Source organism: Nicotiana tabacum, chromosome 16 (genome assembly GCF_000715075.1).
Source record: "Nicotiana tabacum cultivar K326 chromosome 16, ASM71507v2, whole genome shotgun sequence".
NCBI classification, from domain to species: domain Eukaryota; kingdom Viridiplantae; phylum Streptophyta; class Magnoliopsida; order Solanales; family Solanaceae; genus Nicotiana; species Nicotiana tabacum.
The window spans coordinates 103,806,942-103,832,108 of record NC_134095.1 but is presented as its reverse complement, the minus strand read 5'-3'; the positions used below and the strand labels follow the sequence as shown (position 1 = coordinate 103,832,108).

The 25,167-nt window shown below is 37.3% G+C and overlaps 1 long non-coding RNA gene across 1 annotated transcript; it reads right to left on the bottom strand.

Moving 5' to 3' along the window:
- Positions 1-2,071: 2,071 nt before the first annotated feature.
- On the bottom strand, positions 2,072-6,648 carry LOC107780284 (uncharacterized). Its single transcript, XR_001646782.2, has 4 exons — positions 5,972-6,648; positions 5,137-5,256; positions 3,459-3,588; positions 2,072-2,342 (listed from the first exon to the last, which is right to left on the bottom strand). It is a non-coding gene; the product is annotated as an uncharacterized LOC107780284 (long non-coding RNA).
- Between the last annotated feature and the right edge of the window lie 18,519 nt (positions 6,649-25,167).

Below are 25,167 nucleotides of genomic sequence, written 5' to 3'. Positions count from 1 at the left end.
TGGGAATTTGACCTATGAGGAAGAGCCGATGGCTATTCTAGACTGGCATGTTCGAAGGTCGAGGTCTAAGAGTTTTCCTTATGTGAAAGTGCAATGGAGAAGTCAGCCGATCGAGGAGGCTACGTAGGAATCTGAGTCTGATATGAGGAGAAGATACCCACAACCTTTTACCAGTCCAGGGTCCAATATGTGATGACCGGATAGGTCATTTTGAGTACTAGCCCCTTTTTCCATGTTCTGAGCCCTCTCATAGCTTAGTTTGATGATTTATTGACTTTTGTGCATAGTCCGTGTGGATTTCTAGATATGTTAGATGAGTTTGGGTCCCAATGGATCTAAACAATTTTATTTTTTTGAACATGAAGAAATAAAGAAGCTATTGCAATTGCTGGAAAGACTAGGCCTACTAACGACACAAAAATAGATGGAAGGTTCAAATTTGTCATAGAAGGGGTACCTCGATTTACTATTTGTATATGTTATTATGTTATTATATAAATAAAGATATCTTGTAATAATTATAATTAAATTAAGAATTTGATTCTAATTAATAATTAGAAATTTGAATAATTTGAAATTCTTAGTATAGATCTAAGTATCTATATGTCGATTTCCAAATGAGTTGACCTTGTACAACGTTTATGGTAAACAAGATCTGATTGGTACTTGGACAATTCCGGTAGGTTTGTATGATGTTTTTGGACTTGTACGCATACTTTGTTGGGGGTCCCTAATGACCCAAGGGCGTTTCAGTGCGTAATGTGAAAGATTGTAAAATTTTGTTTTGAACTTGAAATCCTTGAGTTTTGATGATTGATTCATGATATTTGATGTTGTTTTGATTATTAGAGTGAACGAGCAAGTTTATATGATATTATTACACTTGTGTGCATGATTGGATTGGAGCTCGAGGGGATCGGGTGAGTTTCAGATGAGTTTTGGTTGATTTTGGATCTAGTTGTGCAAGTCTGCTGCTGGTGTGAGTTGCATGTCTCGCATTTACGAAGACCTGATCACAACTTCAAGGCTCGTATTTGTGATGTCAGGCTCGCAAATATAAAGTGAGGTTGCGGTCTGGTCTTCACTTTTGCGAATAATTAATCCCAATTGCGATCTAGAGTTGGTCCACATTTGCGACCTTGCTTTTGCGATGGCTAGGATTTTTGGACATCTTCGCAAATGCGAAGCTTGCACCGCATTTCTGATGGCTGGATACTTCGCAAATGCGAGGTATATGTCGCATTTGTGACTTTTAAGGAATTTTGTCACTATTTGCATTTGCCGATAGTTGTTCGCATTTGCGAGCATCCCAATTACGAACAAGTGTTTGCAGTTGGGTAAAAGGTGGGGAAATCGGGACTTAGCTCATTTTACACAATTTTTCAGCCCTAAGCTCTTTAGAGGCGATTTTTGAAGAGGATTTTCTTCCCAAATTCATTGGTATGAAACTTTAACTAGTTTTCAATCAATTTCAACAACATTTCCATGAATTTTAATATCAAATCTATGAATTTCAAAGTAGAAATTGTGGGGTTTAGGTAGAATTTAGGAATTTTGTAAAATTATGATTTAGACCTCGAATTGAGGTCGGATTTTAAAACAAATCATGTATCAGGGCACAGGGTGAATATGTAATGGGGATTTGGTCAGAATCTCGAATTTCGACCACGTGGGCTCGGGGTTAACCTTTTTTGTTCGTAGGTTATTTCTAAAGCTTTATTTGGATTATTTGAATAATATTTGGCTACGCTCGGTTGGTTTGGAGGCTTGTTTTAAGGGAAAATCTGTGGTTGATTGTTGATTTGATTCCGAAAGGATGTAAGTGTCATGTTTAGCTTTGACTTATGGGAACTATGACTTGTTTGGTATATTTGCTATGTGAATTATGTGTGGGAGTGCGTATATATAGGGTGAAGAGTGTGTCACGCCCCCAACCTGGGGAGGCGTGGATGGCACCCGGTATCGTAGTGGCCCGAGCAAATCACTCTGTAACTCATCTATTCCTTTTATAACTATCACGGGCCAACATGGACACAACTCGTAATGTACAATTGTAAGTGGGCAAATGTTATATCAATGAACCATCGTTCATAAAACATGAATACATATGGGCCGTCAAGGCCTCTGACATACTGTACATAATAAACTTGTGTCTACAAAGCCTCTAAGATTATTTGATATAAAATGGGATAAGGTACCGGCCTACCCATAAGTATGTAGAAAAACTCTGACACGATGACTTATAGACTCGACTGCACTCCGAATGAGGTGGAGTCTTACCGATCCTTCGCTGAATGCTGACCTCATCTACTATGAGGGCTTGTCGAACTTATTGTCTATACCTGCAGGTATGAATGCAACGTCCCCAACAAAAGGATGTCAGTATGAAAAATTTACTGAGTATGTAAGGCATGTAAATCAGTATATAAAGGACATGGAAGAAACATCGAGTAAAGGACTCAATCTGTAAATCTGGATAGCTCTTTAAATCATGAAATATTTATAAGGTCATGCATATTCGTGTATATATCATGTAACGCATAGGTCTGTACGTACATAATATCATCAAGCCTCTGAGGGCATTCCATCATATCATCTCAGCCACTGTGGGCAAAATCATCAACGTATACCAGCTGATCAGGTGGTGATGCGTATATAATGCTGTAATGTCTGAGTCATGGGTAAATGGACATGTATAAATGAATGCAATGTATAATGAAGTAAGTCAATATGATCTCTTGGAATGTTATGAGACCCATGTATAGATAATATAGTAGTAGGACATATGGGGAATTAGGAACATAGGCAATCTTAGTACTTCTAAGATTAGAATCATTTCTAAAACTTGCGTGCTTGCTCGTTTCGTTGTGTCATATAGATCAGATAATTATTCAGTGTATTCTTAGGTGGAAAATTTCCAGTAAGTAGATACCCTCTTGTAAAATTCAATATATAAGGATTATTCTATTAAAAAGACATGACCTATCCAAAAAGAAATAAAATCCTTTAAACCATTTTGTTTCGAACTACCAAATACATGATGCGGTTCTCCAACTTCCATAGAAAAGGAGAATGATATAGCTGAATTACAAAAGCTAGAAAGATTTTGTACGTCTGGAACATATTCTCCAGATACAACGACGAACTAGAAAATGAACTCAGCATTTTAGCAGCCAAAAGATTATTCACACTCCAGAACGTGTGGAGTGTGATAAGTACCAATACATAATCCCCACTTTTATATTTCCGTTTATGAAAGGGGAAGAATAGTTAAATCCAACCTACGTATTTTGAGACCCACGAACAGATGATAGAATAATATGACACATGGGGAATCAAGAACATAAGCATCTCTAATATTTCTATGAATAGAGTCATGTATGAAAATTTTGCATTTGCACGTTTTGTTTGTGTCACATGGATCATGCCAAAAGAAAGAAGGGATAGCCTTAACATACCTGGAGTAGGAAAAAATCCGTTTGATTTGTAGATTGAGTAAAACTTGATTGAGGCATCTTGGTATCAGCATAACCAACTTGAGGGAAGCCTTGAATCTCCAATGGAGGTAATGTGAACCTATGCTGCAACCTTGCACACGGTAATGCTATATTAACCTTAAATGGGGGATATGGCAAAGTTCCATAATTTGGAACGAACTGACTGTTGTTGAAACTTAAAGCTTCATTTGATAAATATTGCATATTCTACTTATCATCAGTAGGAATAGGAGTTGTAACATTCATTGGAGAGCCATGGACTGCCATGGATGATGATGATGATGATGGCATTGCATAATCATGAGATCTAATTTCCATATCATGATGATCACATCTTCCCTCAGAATAAATTTCAATGCTAGAGGATCTATCACTTGCATAATGGACGTCACCAGTTTTTGGACCATTTAAACTCCTCTTAATCACACGACAAAGTGCATAAGCGTCTATAGATATATCATATGTAAGTGCCTTATGGAACTTACTTTAGATAGCCACCTAATCAACAATTACTAAGAGTCATTTGTTTGGTTAATATCTTGGATAGAAAGCATCTGACGGGCTTGCTCGGACGAATTCACTCGGTTGAGCGCCGGACGCGCTCCCCGAGTTTGGGATGTGAGATGGCACGCATAACACGGAGAGTCTAGTGTATGTCATTAATAAATTCCTATGGGTCCTCCTCGGGCTTACTTCCCGTAAACACCATAGGATTCAACTGAAGAAATATGTTCACCCTAGAACTAGTTGTATCTCCTTGGTGGCTAGAGGAAGTAGACGTGTCATTCAATCTTTGGGCCTGAGAAGACACTATCTGAGTATACAACTTGATGGCTCCTCTAAGGTCCCTATCATAAACATTAGGACCGGAGGATGATGCTGGAGGTGGAACTGGAATATCTGTAGGAGGAGGAATCTGTACATTCTCAGCAGGAGTAGAAGAATTAGGAGGTTGTGTGGTTAGGGAATGTCCTCACCCCTTGGGTACTCACTCGCAACATTAGGTATTGTATCAACTGCCACTCTTGGGGTATTATTAGTCCTTTTGCCACTACTCGCCTTCTTCTTAGGCACCATGTACTGAAAAAATATAACAACACACAATTCAAAAAGTGACAGTCTTATAATCAGCTCTATTGCACGATCTCAAATATCAAAGAAGTGTGACATTCCTAAATGCCCAAGTAGCCTCCTAATTATATGTGTGGTCGACTTCACACCGATAATAAGGACTCTACTAGACACGGCTCCTAGATATCCTAGGACACTTTAAAACCTTAGGCTCTGATACCAAACTTGTCACACCCCGACATTTGGGAGCGGAACCAACGCTTAACCAACATATCCAGTCAAGCAAGCCTACCAGACGCCTTCTACCCAAATTGCTCGTGAGTAATTTGAGAATAAATGACATGAGGAAATCAATGAGAGGATCATTTTTCATTACTTAAAGAAGCTCCAGTGATAATAACCAAAAGATTACAAGTTTATATATTGAAGTGAAAACATCCGACAATTGCATTAACATTTTTTATTTATTTTTCCACATTCCAAAACACATTCCACAGCACGACTACGAAGCCTCTGAATGAAGAAGAAGAGTAGTATGAAAGTATCAGTGACAAGGCCCCGACTATACCTCAAAAGTAATGTGAAAGAAAGTGGTACCCCCTGAAACAGAAGAGTAGGGCTCACCAAAATCCGTTGAGTGGAGTGTATGATAAATTCAAGGATCAATGCCTGCCTACTGAGGTACCACCTGCATCCATTAAAGATACAACGTCCCCGACAAAAGGGACGTTAGTACATATGGAATATTACTAGTATGTAAAGCCAAATACCTTCACATGGAATGGAATACCAACTCAAGAAGAGAGAAACATTGAAGCAGTAAGAAGATCAATAATATTTAAATGCCAAGTTAAAATATAATCAACTTTCAAATAACCATTTACATTTTTAGTTGGGATATCATTAGTTACCGACAAACCACCATGCACGTAGCATCAAATTCTATGGAGGGGGTTTCGCCAACATGCCTTAATTAAGCTTCCTTAAGATGGCTACAATGTTCCACTGTTCCTAGCAACTTGAATCTACATTAAAATGGTCCAACTGAGCCATTACTAAAAGGATTCTTATGATATAAGTCTCTTAGGCATTTCGTCAAATACCAACTATGCATAGTCGACTACAAGGGTCTTTAATGGAAATTCTTCCACCCCTAAACCAATTCCAAGCAAACAATAAATCTGCAATATCCCTAAAACACCTAACAACATTCATTTGCACATCCATGCCCAATCGTTTACTCCCTACCCACAAGAATCACATCCTTCATTCTCCACATACACCCAATTTCAAAATTAATGGCTTATGGATTTCAATCACCATCCCATAAGCCCCGTCATAAAAAATTATTAGGCATAAATTCATGATAGAACATTGCATACGATCTAGGGATAAAGTCTTACCTCTTTAGTAGAAGACCTTGTGAACTTTCCTTAATGAATACCTAAAATTTGAGCAAGAATTTGAAGTGTGGAAATGATAGAGCTTATCCCTCTCTCTCTAAAATATTAGGTTATACCTTCTAAAATAACCCTCCAAGGCCTTATCTCAAAATAGAGTCGAATTAGGAAATTAAAAAAAAATAACCCCTCGATGTCAAATCTGCAACGGAACTGCGGTTAAAGGAACAAATTCGTGGTCAGTGGAACAACCCACAAAATGGTCTTTACAATCTGGGTTGGATCTGGTCAGATTCGCGATCGCATAATGCACCACGAAATGTCCATCAAAATTGTGTTGCTTCTAACTCATTCTGTGATGATATCGTAGTCAACGAAATAGATCTGCGGTCGTATAATAAGCCACAAAAATGCCATTTTATGCACAAAAGAATGTCTTGTACAGTCCAAAAATCCACACCAAGACTCAGAAGCTCGCCATGAAAATTATCTACAACCCTCCAAACACACTAGCTTACATTGTAACCATAAATACCTAAATCCTTGGCGAACCTTTATCGGGCCTTAGAATGAATCGAAAAATATAATTTGAAGCGGGCTGGTCAGAGTAAAATTTTGCAGCAAAAATACCATTTTTTCTTTCTCTTGATGGATGTTCTCTCAAAGAAATATCTATATGTGTTGAAGTCTTTCAGAGATTAATACTTATGAGCATAGAATAATTCTCCAAAGTTATGAGTGGTGGTTTCTCCAATCTATAAGAAATTTGAGGATGATCCAAAAATAAAAGTTGTATTTTAATTTTAATATCTAAAAATTAAAATCATTTGTCATTTAGTTATCTGTACAAAAAGTTATGACTATCTGAGTGAAAAGGGGCAATGTTATTATTTCTGAAAATCTGCACTGAAAATCTCTGCACTTGTGTATATAACCTTGTTTCATACTTGGGATTATTTTATTATTTTTGGATCTAGGGGATCTTGGATTGAAGTAATATTTCGAAGCGATTTTTACGTAAGATGATAAGTTAAGTATTTCTCACATAAATTTAAATTTATTATTTTAACATGAATCTATCATCAACTTTGTCTTAAAATCAAAGATTCAAAGGAGGAAAAGCAGGTTTTGATTTGAAAATTTAAAAAGTATATTTTTGAATTTTGAACACCGATTTGGACTCAGATTTAGAAACTAACACATAATTGGACTTGAGGTTTTCGCGATCAATAATCCCGAACAACGGGCCGTGTTGGATCCTAACCTCACTTACTAGGCAAGCCAACTCTTAACGGTAATAACAGATGAAGAATTAAACATCTAATAGTATAATATCATAAATAATGAATAAAAGCTCCAAAATTACATACTAATCTAAAAACATTAAAACTATCTAAACAACTCCTAAGATTGGTGTCACTGCGTGCATTAGCTCTAAAGAGTACTAAATACAAAGTCTAAATTAATTATAATATTGTCTGAAACAAGTGAATCGCAATAGAGACACGGGAAAGTGACTGGAACGCATGCGAATGCATATACAGTACTACCTCGAGTCTCCTAAGTATCCAAGTTAAACACCTCTAGAAACTCTGCTAGTACCAATACTCGAATCTGTACAAGAAGTGAATTAGTATAATATGGGTACTACCGACCCGACATACTCAGTAAGTATTGAGCATGACCTCGACAAGGGGGAATGAGGCTATGACAATACACTCACTTTATAAACCTGTACAAGAAATAAGTAAAAAAAAATAGTAGAGATAGCACTAACAATATGAGGTGCAAATGGAAGAACAAGCAAGCAACTGTTGCAAAATAACTTCATAAGCATAACCTTGTGAACCAATTCTGCCAAGAATAAACAATATACAATAAATAAGCACGAGATATCACACCCGTTGCATCATGCAACCTAATCTAATCTCAATACTGTTGCGCCATACAACCCAATCCAATGGTCATACCATTACAACATGTACTCTGGTCTAGTTATAATATTGTTGCGGTTCACAAACCGGTCTAATTATAACAATGTTTCAGTAGGCAAACCGATCCAACATACCAATCCATATGGTAATATTCGAGAAATAGTAATTCTCATGCTTACTAAATATGTGTATTAACCTAAAACTTTTAAAGTGCGTGAATTCAGGAGGTGAATAAACATAGTGTTCCATGAAAAGGTTAAGCAGAATAAAGGTTCAATAGGCAAATCACATTTCAAGATACATCTCGCTCATATCTCACAACAAGTTTTATAAATGATCCTCAACATGTGAATAACCAAGTAATTTCACAATCCATCATAGCATAAGACAATAATACATGAAACAGCAAGGCTTGAATTAGACTAGTTCTACCCGAGCATGCTACTACCCTGGAAAACGTGTATACATTTATCAACATGTATATACGTCGCACCCCAACACGATTAGCACATAGCAAGCAAGCCAGTTGCAACCTAATTCCCTCAAGCCAAGATTAACCAAGATACTTATCTTTTTCCAGAATAAGCTCAACACTCCAATACCGTCTTTCCTATAGAATCCTCCTCAAACAGCCTAAAATATGGAAAATAATACGTAATTAAGTCATAAAATTCAAATGCAAGAAATAAAGCTTCAATCTTTAATTATTTTTCAAAAAATCAACAAAAGTCAATTTGGGCCCACATAGTCAATACCTGAGTCTATAACTAGATCCCTTTAACCTATAATCCCGTGAGTCTAAATATATTATTAGATTTCAAATCCGGGTCCAAAACAGCACTCAAAACCTCAAAGTACCCTTTCTTAAGTTGTAGATAAAAATCCTAAATTTTATTTTTAAATTCTATGCTCTAAGTATAGAAATTCATGGGGAATCAAGCTATATGATCAAATCAAAGTGTAAATTACTTACCTCCAAGATACTAGTGAAATACCTCTTCAAAATTTCCTCCTCTCATTCTCCAAAACTCAAAAATAAAAAAAAAATAAAAAAAGGGCGAAATTCCAAAATTCCAACTTAAAATGCCCCTGCTAGAACTACCCTTTACGATTGCAGCCTTAGTCCATGAGATTGCGATGAACTGGCAAATACCACTTTAACAACACCCTTCATGTTCGTGACAACACCACTTGATCGCGAAGCTCTGCCAGCCCAACCTACGTGATCACAAACCACCCTACGTGTTCACGAAGTACAATCTTCTGGCCTCTTAGACTTTCTCTACGTGATCGCATACCATTTCTCATGAACGTGACCCCTACAAGACTCTCATACATGATTGCGACTTGCCATGCGCAATTGTGATGCGTACTTACCCTGGCCCCAAATTACACTACATAATCGTGATGAATACCCTAGACACCAGCAAAATCTGCAACATCCCAACATGCTCCGGCTGGTTCGAAATTCACCCTAGCCCTTTAGGGCCCTATTCAGTTATTCAAAAAAGTCTATAAACACTACCCGAGCCTATCCAAAGTGTTAAAACACATAAAAACATTACATTAAAGAATCGAAGGCCAAATATCACGTAGAACTTTCTTGAACTCATAAACTTCTATCCTTCTAACCAAATGTCTTATTCATACCTAGACATATCGGATCTCCACCAAACTTTGCACAAGTTTCATTCAACAACATCAACCTATCCTCAGTCCCGAAAAAACAATCGGAGTCTGATAATATCAACGTCAATTATTGGTCAAACGTATGAACTCTCTTTCATCAAATTGCCAACTTTTGGCAAATTGAGTCAAAATCCTCTAGAAACATCCAAAAAAATCTGAACACATGATTAAGTCCAAAATTATCATACAACCCTATTGGAACCTTTAAATCACAAATCCGAGGTCATTTACTCAAAAGTCAAACCTTGGTCAACTCTTACAGCTTAAATATTTCAAAATAGAAATAAGTGTTCCAATTCAGTTCCAAACCTTTACGAAACCAAGCCGACCCTCCCATGAATTAATAAAATATAAAATACCCATACGGAAAACATCAATTAAAGGATTGGGATTCTAATACTCAAAATACCTCATCGGGTCGTTACATTCTCCAACACTTAAACATGTTTGTCCTCGAACGGCCTTAGGAATATACTTGAGGTATCAAAAAGATGTGAGTATCAACTCTGCATATCATACTTAGTCTTCCAAGTAGCCTCATCGCTCTGTTTATCTCTCCAAAGGGCGATCTCCTTTGACCTAAGCTTTCAGACTCGCCTATCTAAAATGGCCAATAGATTTTCTTTATAAGCCAGATTGTCATCTAACTACACTGTGCTAAAAGACAAAACATGCGACTTGTATTCATGATACTTTCGGAGCATAGTAACATGAAAAGCTAGATGCCTCCTGAAAGACTAGAGGAAAAGCAAGTCTATAAGAAACTTCTCCAACTCTCTCTAAACCATAAAATGGGCTAATAAACCTCGAACTCAGCTTGCCCTTCTTCTCAAATCTCAGTATGCCCTTAATGTGTAAAATCTTCAGAAGTGCCTTCTCACCCTCCATATATTCCAGATCACAAACTTTCTGATCCACATAACTCTTTTGCCTAGATTGACTTATACGATGTTGCTCCTGAATCAAATTCACCTTCTCCAAAGCATCACGGATGATATCAGTACCCAACAACCTAGTTTCACAGGCTCAAACCAACCAATAGGATATCAATACTACCTACCATAGAGGTAAGCAAACTCCATCAATGGTAGAAACTAAATCCAATGGCCTCCGAAATCAATAACACAAGCTCTCAAAATATTCTCAAGAATATGAATAGTCCGCTAGGAATGACCATCCATTTGTGGGTGAAAAGCTCTGCTAACTTCCATATGTGTACCCAACTCATGTTGAACGGCTCTCCAAAAGTGTGAAGTGAATTGAGCACCTGGTCTGAAATGATAGAAATAGGTACACCGTACAAGCGAACAATCTCTCTGATATAGATATGAGCCAACTTCTTTTAAGTGCAAGAAGACATCACCATAATGAAATTTGTATACTTGGTCAATCTATCCTTAATAGACCAAATAACATCATACTCCATCAAAATCTATGGTGATTTTACCGTAAAATCCATAGTGATACGCTCCCATTTCCACTCTGATATATCTATCTTCTGAAGCAAACCGCCTGATTTTTTATATTCATACTTGACCTGTTGACAATTCAAACACTGCGAGACATGTCCAACATTATCCCTCTTCATCCTCCACCACTAATAATGTTACTTCAAATATCGATACATCTTTGTGACTCATGGATGGATAGAATACCTCGAATTGTGGGCCTCTTCAAGGATCAACTCTCTCAAACCATTAACATTAAAAATACAAATATGACCCTGAAGCCGCAAAACACCATAATCTCCAATAACCATCTTTTTGGTACCATTTTGATGCACTGTGTCCTTAAGAACCAATAAATGTGGATTATCATACCAGCGAGCCTTAATGCGCTCATACAAGGACAATTGTGCAACAACATAAGCAAGAATTCTACTAGGCTCAGAAATATCTCACATTCAAAAATCTGTTAGCAAAGGCCTAAACATATATATTCTAAGGCATCTCATTGGCCGGAATAAATGACAAACTCCCAATATTTTTTGTCGTTTTACTCAATATACATAATACCATATTCGCCTAACACAGATGATACAAGATAGTAATATCATAGTCCTTAAGCAAATCAAGTCATTGTCACTGCCTAAAATTCAAATCCTCCTACTTGAACAAGTGTCGTAGACTATGATGTTAAGTATTAACCTCACCCGACACAACATAAAAGTAATGACTCCAAATATTAAGTGATGCACAATAGCTGCTAAATCCAAATCATGAACAAGTTAATTCATCTCATGGGTCTTCAACTTCCATGACACGTAAGCAATCACCTTCCCACTCTGCATCAACATCGCACTTAGGCACATGTGTGAAGCATCAAAAAAATCATATAGGGCACTGAACCAATAGGCAACACAAAAAGTGAGGTTGTACTCAAAGAAGTCTTGAGCTTATGAAAGCTCTCCTCATATTGATTAGACATTCTATAAAATACACTTCAAAGTCAATTTGGTAAATAGGGCTACAATGGACAAAAAACCCTTTACAAAATGATTAGGGTAGCCTGCAAAATCAACAAAAAACTTTAATACAACCACTAGGCACAACATGACCCAAGAATGTAAATAAATATAACCAAAACTCATATTTAGAAAACCTAGCCTAAAGCTTGATATGTAATACCCCGTGCCTTTCGACATATGTAGGACCAAATTAAGGTGAATGAGACTTGGAAAATAAATGGGATAATTGGACAAATAAATGAGCTACTTGGTTACCCACCCTACTTGCTTGAGCTACTTTCTTACTTTTCCTACTTGTTTAAGCTACTTGACACATGTCTTAATTATTAAACGAGGATGAGACACGTGTTTAAAAATAAAATAAGAACGTGCATGTATCACCTATTAAGCAAGTAGGTTACAAGTAGGTGCATCACATACTTTCTAAATAGGGAAGGCCATAAATGTTTTTAAATAAAATAAGGGGGGCCAGCCAAAGGGACACTTTATAGGGGCTGAGTATCCTCTTTTATCTCACTTTATTTCAGTAAACATCACTCCCAAAGGCAGCCATTCAAGCTCTCTCCAAAGCTGGCCATTCCATGCTCCCTCAAGCCCTAAGTGATTTTCTTTTCTTTTCAAGCTCCACTTGGAGTGAAATCCTAAGAGTTTAAGAACCCAAATTGGGAGTTGATCTCTTCACCAATTAAGGAAAGTATACTTCTTTCTTCCATCCTATTTTCTTCTAGAAATGTATAGAAATTCGTTCCATAATAGTAAGAACTCAAGGGACGATAATCGGAAGCCATGAGTTCGAGTTGTTCAACTTGTAGTGAACTACTTTGGACTGTTCTGTGGGGTGTTTCATCTTGTTATTAGGTTGTCTTTTGTGCTACTATTATTTTGGATTTTGGAAGGGGAGAGGTTGTGTATAAATACCACATAATCGTGGGATGGTCGTTAGTCATTACATTTTCAGGTTGTTTGACACTGGTATGGTTATCATTTTGTGTAGAGTATGCTTCTAGGAGCTTATCTCGTGATGGTAGGCTAGAAACTCGTGTTCTAGCCGTAGTTTGCACTCTAATTACTAATTACTGTATTTTACATGTGTTTGAGCTTAAATGATAGTGAAGTATTCTTATTACGTGTTTTATTCCTTGCAGGAAGTGATTCCTAGTGAAAAAGATAAATTGGAGCTAAGTCGAATAATTTGGAGCTTTGAAGTCTAAGTAAAATCCCAAGATATTAAATTGTAATTGCGTTCAGGAGTCGAAGACCAAATCTGAATATCAAAAAATGACAAAAACGAATTACTCTGTAAAATATACACAACTATGCAGCGTGGGGCAGCACATGGGGTGGCGTGGTAGTGTGTTTTTCTGCTTCCGTCAGAAATTGCTCTCTGAACTTCTCCATTGGCACACTGCATGGCACAGCGTGGACGTGGTGCGCCTGTACAAATTTCTCAGTGTATTTTTCTGTATCGGCTTAGAAAGGATAGTTCATCCTGGCCCGCTCGTATATGGTACAAATACATAAAGACAATTTTGAATGGACTTTTGGCCTTGGAAGCTTGTGAAGAGTATTGGAGGCTACAAGATCCAAGATTTCATCATATTTCTATCAATTCAATACGAGAGTTTGGATTGTAACGTTAGATTGATGTTTTCTTACTCTTTAATTCTATCTATGATGACTTCCTCCATGATTATGGAGTAGTTCTATTAGGGTTCGACATAAATTTATTACTTGATTTTTATCTATGGAGTTGATCGTTGTTTAATTTCTTTAATTTATTGGAAGATCTTTAACTCTAGTTGTGATTATATTTATTATTGTATTTAATCGAAAGAGGAGCGTAATACTGAATATTATTGCAACGCATGCCTTAATTCATTGTGGTCCATCTTTAAAATAATTGAAATAGCTTTGTGATCTACTCTTCTGAATTAAGATTGAAAAATATTTGAGGGAAGTTTCTCGTAGACCATTCTTACCAATAGATTCTTGCAAGTTTCACTGCACTTCATATTAGCTTATTTGAATGGTCTAAGTTTAATGGAGATAGGAGGAACCTGAATCAGAATAATATGATAATAACCTGTTGAATTTGAGAGAATTAATAGAATATTAAGAGTGAAATTCAACAGTGTCAATTATAGAATAATAATCTCGCACTTATCATGTCATGACCCTTATTTCTCACATTGATAACAACTAAATTCTGCTAGTCTCTAGTTTTTAGCGATCAATTGCCATCTGCTTTACTTTTAATAGCTTGTTGTAGTTCAAAATCATTCCAAACAAAGTGTTAATCATCCTAAATAGCATATAAGGCAAATATTACTTGAACATTATATAAATCCAATCCCTATGGAGAATATAATTTTACTATACTATCTTTGACTATAGAGCATTAATTTCGTGTTATATTTTGCACTCATCATCTCGTTGTGACTTATCGGGGGGATGCTAATAAAGGTATGTATTGGCTATCCCATTTGATCCCTTTCAAAATGAATCCGCCTTAACGACAATTCTTTTTAAAGAAAAGTTTGATGAAATGTGTCGTCATAAATACTCCATTCATGATATCATCTAGGTTCAAATGTTTACCTTTGACGTTATTCTATTGGTTGATGTTCCATAGTATATATATTGAGTCTCAATTCGCTCTGGAGATAAAGGTATTGAAAGATACATCCATAATGTTGTTCAGCAAGCTAATAACCTTACGTCATTCTGAATAGTTTTCCACTGAATTGAGTAATGAACCTCAGAGCTATTCTTATGTAATATATATATATATATATATATATATATATATATATATATATATATATATATATGCACACGCGCGCGCACCACTATAGTTGGGGACGTTATTACATTGTATTTATAATACTGCAGTCGGAGAAGTTATTATTATTACTTATATACCACTCTAATTGGAGACGTTACTATATACACACACAACCCTACTGGTTGAGCTATGCTCAACCGAGGATTACCTTATGTGGATTATCTACTTTCACGTTGTTCCTTTCACTCTTCTATACTAACTGATTTTGTAATATGTTATTCCTGCCTTACATACACATTACATTATTTACATACTGACACCCCTTTTTGCTGAGGCACTGCATTTCATGTTGCTGGTCTAGGGAGAGAGTCTGATAGGCATTCCTAGTAGGTGGTTGCTCGTGTTCAATAATCGCTCAACCAAACATAGTTACAAGTCCAAAAATTATTATACGAACCTACTGGAATCGTCAAAATACCGATCCGAGGTCATTTACCAAGAATGTTGATCGTGGTCAACTCCAACAATATCAAAACTCTACAATCTAGATTTTATTACCAAATCACATCTAATATTTTCAAAAAACTAAAACTAACCATGCATACAAGTCATAAATCATCAATGATGCTATTCAAGGTCTCAAATCAAAGAACGGAGAGAAAGAACTAAAACGACCTACTGAGTCATTACACAATTGATGAGCAGGTTAAGGTACCTGCGTCAGATCAGATTCCAAATGGACTTGTGTTGGCCCAAGAACAGGTGAAGTTTTGAAAATTGACAAAAGAACTCAGACATGGACCAGGACCATCTTGTGAAGCACAGGCATGATCAACTTGTGCATGTAAGATGCACATGAAGGAGATAAATCTAACTGATTGGGAAGCAATATCTCCTTATCTGATCAAAAAGGTTGCATATTGGATAAGGAAAGAAAGACTCCTTACATGAAGAGAACACAGTATAGGAAGAAGATAGTGTTAGAGTTTGAGATCACCTTGAACTCTTCTACGTTAGAAGACTAGCATTTGAATCCCAGTCAATCTCTAATTATTAACCTATTAAATATCAATGTTGTTCTCGTTTACAGGTAATGCACATAAGCAAAAGTTAAACTTAAATTGAGAGCAAAAGAGCAAGGCGATTTTTCAAGCAATTTATGTGTGATTCGAGTGTGCAATCCTGAAGCTACTTGAACGAGATAGAAGAATCAGTTCCATGTGTCTATCTTTTATTCTAGTTCAATTGTAGTAGGTGATTTTACATTGTACCTTCCAGCTTTCATAGAAGCAATTGTATTAGGTACCTAGAGTGTTCAAGTTAGAGTTAACTTGAAATTGTCGCAACAGTTGAGGTTGTGTGCCATAACGGGATTAGAGTTAATCCTTAGGTTTACAAAGAGTTTTGTAAATGCTGTTTTGGCTCAGTGATTTTAGTGGAAGTTTGGGAAAATCCTAGTGAGTAGTAGGTCGTGATTTTTTCACCTTTTGAGCCAGGTGTTTTCCACGTAAAAATCTCTGTATTCTTTATTTTCTTTATTTATTATTCCACAAACAGTAGTAGTTGGAACACATAGAAGAACCAGGTCCTTCTATAGTTCAGTTAAGTGAAAATTGGGTACCACATAAATCACCTCCCCCCCTCTTGTATGGTATTGACGTTTAAAATTTCAATTGTTATCAGAGCGGGTTATTCTTTAAGAGGTTAACACCTTAGGAATAGATCAAGATGAGTGCACCACCTGAAAAATGGGAAGGGCAATCTACTGCTAGGCCTCCACTCTTTAATGGTCAGTACTATTCTTGGAGGAAGAACATGATGAGAGATTATATCATAGGAGAAGACTATGAACTATGGTACATAGTCAATGATGGTCCCCTGGCGACTACAAAGAAGAATGTTGAAGGAGTGGACGTACCAAAGACAAGAGCTAACTGCACTGCTGAAGTCTTAAAGAAATTGGAAAAGAATGCCAAGACCAAGAAATGTCTTGTGTGTGGACTGGGTCCAGACGAGTACAGCAGGATTCAAAGTTGTACCACTGTTGAGGAGATATGGGACACTTTACAAGTGGCTCATGAAGGAACTCCTCAAGTAAAGAGATCAAGAGGAACACTGTTATATTCTCAATATGAGAATTTTACTATGAAGGAAGGAGAAACTATTCAAGAGATGTACATAAGGTTCACAACACTAACAAATGAACTTAAATATCTTGGGAGAATTATCCTTGAAGAAGACAAGGTTGAGAAAATCTTGACAAGATTCTTACCAGTGACTTGGAAAAGCAAAATCACTGCTATTCAGGAATCAAAGAGCATTGCTACTCTCAAGTTAGATGAACTAATTGGAAACCTCACTGCCTATGAACTGAGAAGGCAAACCATGAAAATGGATGCACCCAAGAAGGAAAGGAGTCTGGCTCTCAAAATAGCTAAAGGTGCAGATCTGGAGGATGAAGAAATGGCCATGATCACAAGGGATTTCAAAAAGTACCTAATGAGAGGAAAGGGTTCTCCAAGAGGTACAACTTTCAACAAACCAAGGGCTCCTGAGAAACAGACCAACGAGGGTTGTTACAAATGTGGCAAGACTGATCATATGATCAAGAACTGTCCTCAGTAGAAAATTGAATGGAAGAAGGAAAGGGCTGAACGTAGGAACAGGAAGAAGGAATAGGTTCAACCCAAAAAGAACAAAGGATCAACAAAGGCTATGGTTGCTGCTTGGGGAGAAACATCAGATGAGGATTCAGAAGATGAAGCTCGAGATGAACAAGCACTTATGGCCATCAGAGAATCAGATGATAAACAAAAGGTAAGTGTGTTTCATCTTAAAGACAAGATTAAATTTCTGTTTAAAGAAAGGTTGTCTGAACTATTGCTGGACTTCATCGATGAGTCTGAGATAATTAACAATGAGAAGGAAGAGTTGTCTAGGCAGTGTGTGATCTTAAAAGCCAAGTGCAAAAATCTAGAATCTAGGGCTAATGAGAGTGACAGTAAAAATGCTGAGTTGAAGAACCAGGTTCTTTAACTTAATGTCAAAATCTACCAGCCGTTGTTTGATCCAAAACAATTGAGCACAACAAGAGGCAACAACAACATATTCAGCCTCAGCAGTGGATAAAGCCACTGAATCTTGCTTTTTAGTGGCCCATGACACAAGACATGAACCAAGAAAATGAGCCATACCTGAGATGCTCTTCCTATCCACAAGGAAACCTGTATAATGAGCATCAGCATATCCTACTAGATTAAAATTATTACCTTTAGGGTACCAAATACACAGATCAGTAGTTCCTTTCAAATATCTTAGTATCCTATTGATAGCAGTCAAGTGAGATTGCTTTGGATTAGCCTGGAAATGAGCACAAAGCCCTACACTGAAAACTATGTCAGGTCTGCTGGCAGTAAGATACAAAAGTGAACCAATCATACCCCTATACAACTTCTGATCAACAGATGAACCAGGTTTATCTATGTCTAATTTAGTGGCAGTTGCAATGGGGATGTCTATTTCCTTTGATTCATCCATTTTAAACTTTTTGATCAACTCTTTTGCATATTTCTGCTGATGGATCATGGTTCCATTTGGGTTTTGTTTGAGCTGTAATCCTAAGAAAAAGTTAAGCTCACCCATCATAATCATTTCAAACTCATTCCCCATTAATTTTGCAACTTAGTTTGTTAGTGGTTACCCCAAAATTATGTCATCAACATATATTTGTACCACAAGAATATCCTTACCTTTTTCCCTCAAGAATAGAGTACTGTCAATTTTACCTCTTTTGTAGCCATGTTCAAGCAGGAATTTGTACAATCGTTCATACCATGCTCTAGGAGACTGCTTGAGTCCATAGAGAGCCTTGTCTAATTTGTACACATGTTCAGGATATACCTTGCTCTCAAACCCTGGAGGTTGTTTAACAAACACTTCTTCTTTTAAGTAGCCATTTAGGAAGGCACTTTTGACATCCATCTGATGAAGAGTGAATTCCATGTGTGTTGCAAAGGCTATGAGGAGCCTTATTGCCTCCAGTCTTACAACTGGAGCAAAAGTCTCATCATCATCTATATCCTCCTCTTGGCTATAACCTTGGACCACAAGTCTTGCCTTGTTTCTTGTAACTGTTCCATCTTCATCAAGCTTGTTTCTAAAGACCCATTTTGTGCCAATTACTGATCCGTCCTTGGGTCTTGGAACTAGATGCCAAACTTGACTTCTCTCAAACTGATTGAGTTCATCTTGCATTGCATTTACCGAATCTGCATCCTGCAAAGCCTCAACAACATTTTTAGGTTCAATAAGAGATAGGAAAACATCAAAAGCACACAAATTCTTTAATTGTGATCTAAATTTAACTCCAAATGTTAGATCAATAATTATGTTCTCAATGGGATGAGAACTTTGATACTTGTGAGGTTTCACAACCAACTGATTTCTGCTTGATGTTTCTCCCATGTTCTGTTGCGGAGGAACAGGGTCATGAATAGGTTCCTTTAGGGGATTAGTTTCAGTTCCTCTTTGATCAGTTCCCCCTGTCAGGTTGCCCTAGATGGAAGAACCTGTTCCATCACCTGTTCTTTCTTTTGGTGCCACTTTAGCTTGAGCTGAGACTTCACTCAAATCTTTTACCAGCCCAATAGCTTTATCTTCAAGTTCCTATCTCTCAGAAAGAATGTTAGTTTCATCAAACACTACATGTACACTTTCTTCTACACACAAAGTTCTTTTATTGAACACTTTATATGCTTTGCTATGTGAAGAATATCCCAAGAATACTCCTTCATCACTTCTGGGATCAAACTTACCTAGGGAGTCCTTTCCATTATTGTGCACAACTCACTTGCATACTAATGCCCTAAGATGTGATATATTTGGTTTTCTCCCTTTAAGTAACTCATATGGAGTTTTCTCTACAAGAGGTCTAGTAATGCATCTATTTATGATATAACATGTAGTGTTTACAGCCTCAGCCTAGAAGCTATGGGGTAGTTTACTAGAAAGAAGCATAGTCGCCATATCTTCAAGAGTCTTGTTCTTTCTTTCAACTACTCCATTTTGTTGAGGAGTCCTAGGGGCAAATAAGTTATGATCTATATCATGCTCATCACAAAATTTAGAAAACTTAGCATTTTCAAATTCAGTTCAATGATCAGGCCTGATTGATACAAGTTAATTACCTAGTTGTTTCTGAGTTTTTCTAACAAAGGCAGTAAACATGTCAAATGCTTCATCCTTAGATGTTAAGAATAGTACCCAGGTAAACCTAGAATAACCATCAACAAGTACCATCACATATTTCTTACCACCTCTGCTCAATGTTCTCATTGGACCACAGAGATCCATATGACCCAGTTCCAACATCCTGGTTGTGCTTACCATTTTCTTGCTTTTAAAGGATGACCTTACCTGCTTCCCCCTTGCACATGCCTCACAAACTTTGTCTTCCTTGAACTTGATGGTAGGTAACCCTATCACCAAATCCTTGCAGACTAATTTGTTGAGTTGATTCAGACTTGCATGACCAAGTCTTTTATGTCACAAGAGGGAATCATTGTCTAGCACAGTCAAGTAAGTGAGTTCATTTTCTGAGAGAGTGGACAAATCTACAATGTAAATATTATTAACTCTTTTTTCCTTGCAAAACAATCTTTTCAGTGGTAAGATTAATCACAAAGCATTTGGTAGAGGTAAATGCTACAAGGTTACCTCTGTCACACAGTTGTGATACACTACTTAGGCTATATTTCAAGCCATCTATCAAGTAGACATTCTCAATGGAGTGCGAGTCTGTCTTACCTACCTTTCCAACCCCAATAATCTCACCTTTATTCCCATTTCCAAAGGAGACATTACCTCCTTTTAAGTCCTCAAGTGAAAGGAACTGGTTCTTGCTTCCAGTCATATGTTTTGAGTAGCCACTATCCACGTACCATATTTGGCTACTTCCCTTCACTTGGACCTGCACAAAGAAATTAAGGGTTAGTCTTAGGAACCCAAACTAGTTAGGGTCCTTTTCTATAGGCAAAGGGGTAAATTAAATTTCTTTTAACCCACCAGACAACCTATTTTTCTCTTGGACAAAGGTTTTGTTCTTTTGACTAGCCTTTTCTTTTGCATTACATTCATTTTTGTAATGACCAGTCTTACCACAGTGTGTGCAGATTTTGTTTTTAAGAAGAGTGAGGTACTTGCTTTTGAGGTCCCACTTAGGTGCTTGTGCCCCATAGCCAAGTCCTCTTTTGTTGCTACTATGATGTTTTTGGAGCCAGGATAGTGCATCAGAAGCCTTATTTCATTTGCAAGTTCTGTCTAGTTCATGCTTTACCTTACCTAGGTCTTCTTTTAAGACTCTTATCTGTTCATCTTTCCTATACAACTCATCCTTCATTTTTCCTAGGTTTTCTTCTAAAGTGAGATGTGCGTGATCAACTTTTTTCTTATCTGTTCCTAATTTTAGTTTTAAATTTTCAGACCTAAGTTCTAGGACACTAGTGCTATAAGTATGACAAAGAATCATGTTCATCATAAGAAGACTAAGCACATAGATGTTAAACACCACTTCATAAGAGACAAGTATGAGAAACAAGTTGGAATTTGGGATGATTAAGATCACCTAATAGGACCAGCTCAGAATGCACAACGAAAAGAAAATGATGGAAAAAAAATGAAAAAAAAATTTTGGCCAGGAAATCTGAACTTGTGTAAATATCTAGATTAATTTTTACTCAGCTTCATACTGTAATTAGTATACTCCTGTGACATGTGTTAATATGAATCACTGATATCTTACAAAATTTTCTCTATTATGGTAAATTGAGGCATGGTCAAGAGAATTCTAAATGAAGAACATGGTTCATCAGTATGGGTTCATCTAAAAGCTAGGGTATGTTTTCTATACTCTGTACAATTAGAAATATAAATATTTAAATCATGAGCAAAAGTCCTACAATTGTTCAACTCCTTAGAAAATTCTATCTGTTCGTTTTGAACCAGTTCCGCCAGCCTTAGAACTCTAAACCACAAAAATTGCCTAAAATTATGGAAGCCTAACTGTTCATTCAAACCTGAAATTTCAGGTTGAATAGACCTCTAATTGACCACTGCTAAGGTTGCCGTTATACATTAAATGTGTGTTTCTCTTTAAATACACATCATTACCTCCTGCCATCTCCATAATTCTAAACCTTCAAAAATCCCTCTTCACTTCCACTTGCTTTCTTCTCCAAAATTCTAACTCACCAATTCTCCCAAGAAAGCAGCAATCATGACAAACCCACAAGAAATTTTGGAACTTCTCCACCACCCACTCCCTCTAATTCATCTACCCCTCCTCCACTTAGTACATCTCCCAAACCCAGGTTGAGAAGCGTGAAAATGCTTGCTCGGAAAATAGTAGCGTCTAGGGCTCTCTCAAAGAAATTAAATGACAAATTAAAGGCAAGCCAGGTCCAAGACTCTAACTCCAACTCTGGTTCTGAGTTATACAAATCCGCTAGTGAGGAGGAAGGACCTGGGTCTTCTGTCTCTGAGAAGTCTTAAGAATCCCCTTCTAATGTAAGTTCTTCTTTGACTGAAAATCTAAAAACTAGGTTTGTTATGGTTGGGCCTATCAGGGATGTAGAATTACCTGAGCTACAAAGGAGTGGAGGTAAAAAGAAATCTAAAAAAGAAAAAGAGAGAGAGGGTACATGTGGTGAAGAGAGGGGAAATGTGAAAAGAGTGGTTCTAGTGAAGTTGTTGAAGGGTTAGTTAATCTAAGCACATAAGGAGATGAACCTGGTTCATCTATTGAAGAGACCCTAGCAGACCTGTTGAAAAAGATTGGGGCAAGTTATGATCCAAAGAAACGAAGAACTCTCACACCAAAAGCCCCCAGTGTTTCTAAACCCTCCAAGAAAAGAAAGGATTCATCCCCAACAACTACTAAAATTTCATTACCAAAGGGAAGAGCTACAAGAAGCAGGGTGAAACAGAGTGAGAGCGATCTCCAAAAGGCTCTAGCTGAGATTAAGAAGAAAAGGATGTCTAAAGGAAAAGGGAAGGTTGCAGAGTTCTCAGAGGTTGTGGAAGTTGAGGAGATGGAACAGGTCCAGCAGGAGGAAGTTCCAACAGTGGAGGTTCAGACCCCCAAGCCCAAAAACCCAAGACTTCTTCCAAGAAGTCTTCCTCTATGTTTGAGGCTGTTGAACCTTAATTAGCCAAGAGGACAAGGTCTGCAGTGAAAAGTAAACATGTAAGAATTTCTGAAGATGAGGAATGGAGTGGAGAAAAAGAAGAAGATGAGTCTGATGGTGAACAAGACAAGTTTGCCATGTTTGGCAAAAGAAAGATTTTAAAGGGTAGATTGTTGAAAGACCTGGTGGAACCAGGAATGATGAGACTGGTGGATGCCTTAGCTGCTCCGGGGTGGAAGGACATGGTCCTTCAGATGGATGGAAGGCTAGCTAGGAATGAGATCATTGAGTTCATGGCAAATGCAGAGGTTCAGGATGGCAAGGTTAGCAGCCTGGTGAAAGGAGTTCAAGTGTCCTTTGATGCAGAAAAACTGGGAGAGATCCTTGATATACCCTCTGAAGGGTTTGATGACTATACAAGGCAAAGGTGGTCTTGTATGGACTCCCTTCCTACTGCCCTTGAAATTACCAGGAGGTTTTATGATGCTGAAGATGTGAATGAGGCTAGGGCTATTCAGAAGAGTGAAACGAGGCCACAGTACAAAGTCTTGTTTGAATTTGTCAACAAGTGCCTATTGCCCAGGCAGGAGAGAAGGCATATTGCAAACTATATAGACCTAGTTCTTATGGAGTTTCTGGAAAGTGGAAGGAAAATTAATTGGCCTGTATTCTTCATCAAGTTGCCGGACAGGGTCATCAATGGCTCCAAGGCTCATGTTACCTCCTATGGCTTTATTTTGACTACGATTCTGGATAGGTGCAATGTGCCTCTGAAGAAATGGGAAATGGCCTCAAGCAAGGATCACTTTGGCATTAACACTCTGATTGCTTGTGACTATTTAGTCAATGCCATCTCAAATGAACTTGGTTCATCCAAGAAGACTCCTATCAACAGTAAAGTCAGGGCTTTTGTTCAGGAATGTGAAGCCAAGGATGCTGAGATAGCTAGGCTCAAGGCTCGTGTGGCAGTGGTGGAATCTGAGAGGGATGCTCTCAGAACTGAGCTTACAAAGGAAAAGGAGAAGAATGGTGGAATTCTCCACAATATGTTGAATCTTCTCCAAGCCCCAAACCAACCCTCTAGCTCCCCCAAGCCTTAGGAATTCTATACTTTGTCTCCTAAACCTATTTAGTACCTTCAGTGACCCAGATTAAGGATTTTTCTATCTTTTTTTGCTCATGATTTAAATTTTTTTGCTTTCTGGTTGTGGATTGTGGTAGCAACATATCCTCTATCAATGATATCTACTATTTTTGCTCTTGTTCAATGTTAATCTTTCCTTGATAGTTTAAATATGTTTGCTTGATTACTGATGATTAAACGATGATTGCACTTACAGTTGCCCCAGTGGCCATGAGTACTTATTAAAATCTGGGACTCACACTTTGTATGAAACTTTTCGATGATGCCAAAAGGGGGAAGAGATATTGTGCTTTGCACATCTGAATAAATGATGTTTATAACTTAATTAACCTAGTCCTTGATGATAAGTGAATTTTCTCATCTTTGTATTAATGGTTAAGCTGAGTTCTTACAGGATCCAAGTAAGTAAAAAGCACAGAGTTTATCATCATCAAAAAGGGGAAATTTGTTGGACCAAGAACAGGTGAAGTTTTGAAGATTGACAAAAGAACTCAGACATGGACCAGGTCCATCTTGTGAAGCACAGTCATGATCAACCTGTGCATGTGAGATGCATGTGAAGGAGATAAATCTAACTGATTGGGAAGTAATATCTCCTGATCTAATCGAAAAGATTGCATATTGGATAAGGAGAGAAAGACTCCTTACATGAAGAGAACACAATATAGAAAGAAGACAGTGTTAGAGTTTGGGATCACCTTGAACTCTTCTACGATAGAAGAGTAGCATTTGAATCCCACTGAATCTCTAATTACTAACCCATTAAATATCAGTGTTGTTCTCGTTTACTGTCAATGCACATAAGCAAAAGTTAAACTTAAATTGAGAGCAAAACAGCAAGGCGATTTTACAGCAATTTATGTATGATTCGAGTGTGCAATCTTGAAGCTACTTGAACAAGTTAGAAGAACGAGTTCCATGTATCTATCTTTTATTCTAGTTCAATTATAGTAGGTGATTTTGCATTGTACCTTTCAACTTTCATAGAAGCAATCGT